Raw genomic sequence first — 1,419 nt, forward strand, 5'->3', positions numbered from 1 at the left:
ATGGAACTGTGGAGTTCGTTTTTGACAAACTCCCAGACCATATACTCTTATGGCTACCCTGTACTGTAGGGGCATAGTGCTCATGCACATATGCCCTCACCTGTGGTATAGTGCACCCTGCCTTAGGGCTGTAAGTCCTACTAGAGGGGTGACTTACCTATGCCACAGGCAGTGTGAGGTTGGCATGGCACTCTGAGGGGAGTGCCATGTCGACTTAGTCATTTTCTCCCCACCAGCACATACAAGTTGTGAAGCAGTGTGCATGTGCTGAGTGAGGGGTCTCTAGGGTGGCATAAGGCATGCTGCAGCCCTTAGAGACCTTCCCTGGCAACAGGGCCCTTGGTACCAGGGGTACCAGTTACAAGGGACTTACCTGAGTGCCAGTATTGTGCCAATTGTGAAGACAAATGTACAGTTTTGGGAAAGAACACTAGTCCTGGGGCCTGGTTAGCAGGGTCCCAGCACAGTTTCAAATCATAACTTAGCATGAGCAAAGGCAAAAGATTAGGGGGTAACCATTCCAAGGAGGCATTTCCTTACAGACAGCCAAAAAACAGCCAAATGGCGCCAAATGACAGCCAAAACACTCCAAAAAACTGCCAAAAGATTTCTGACCTGGTCTGGAAGTTCACAAGCTAGGATACCCGATGAAGCGTCAAATGAGCCTTGCTCCTCTAATTGGAAATATTAGTATAATGTGGCCTGACTCTGTGGTATCCATACCTGGCATGTGACATTTACAGTTTTGGTAATATCGGTCCTATTAGCAAGCTGCCAAAAAAGACTTTCACTTAACAGATGGACTTCTTTCACCTGATGTACCCACAGAAAGGATACAATAAGACATATTGGCGTGGGTGCTATAACATCGCCCATACTAGACGTCACTCCAACGGTGCCCACAGGAAATGTAGAACACTGTCGGAAGCTAGATTACTATCCCTCGCCCCAGTGATCGCACTGAAAGAATTCTCCCACTGTTCAAAGCCAACACAGCCATGATGCATACTGCCACTAGAGCGCAACAACAATGAGCAAATGAGAACAGGGCAAATGTAGGAAGTAGTAACACGTCACTAGCTCTTCTTGAAACTGACAGTTCTCTACTTCCCTTTACTCTAGGGGGATAGTATCAGCAGAGCCTTACTTCATAGGCCTAACCTTCTTAATCCCCCATTAACAAAAACATTGGCTGTAGCTTCAGGGAGGATTTGGTACAGAATCTGACAAAATACAAATTCATAATTCCGAATGATTTTACTCAGGAGGATTCGGAAACCTGAAAGTCAACTGTCCTCATGAGGATAAAAATACACAAAATAACATATGGAAATAATTTATACATTTTCCGAACGCTATCGCAGAAAACTTACTGAATATCATATCACTTTACCTCACAGTTACCATTGATCACACCTG

At 45.1% G+C, this 1,419-nt stretch overlaps 1 non-coding gene across 1 annotated transcript; it reads right to left on the reverse strand.

The window, feature by feature from the left end:
• Window positions 1-1,051: 1,051 nt before the first annotated feature.
• Window positions 1,052-1,178, reverse strand: LOC138273969 (small Cajal body-specific RNA 4). Its single transcript, XR_011200339.1, has one exon. It is a non-coding gene; the product is annotated as a small Cajal body-specific RNA 4 (non-coding RNA).
• Window positions 1,179-1,419: the final 241 nt, after the last annotated feature.

Source organism: Pleurodeles waltl, unplaced genomic scaffold (genome assembly GCF_031143425.1).
Source record: "Pleurodeles waltl isolate 20211129_DDA unplaced genomic scaffold, aPleWal1.hap1.20221129 scaffold_127, whole genome shotgun sequence".
Taxonomy (NCBI): Eukaryota; Metazoa; Chordata; class Amphibia; order Caudata; family Salamandridae; genus Pleurodeles; species Pleurodeles waltl.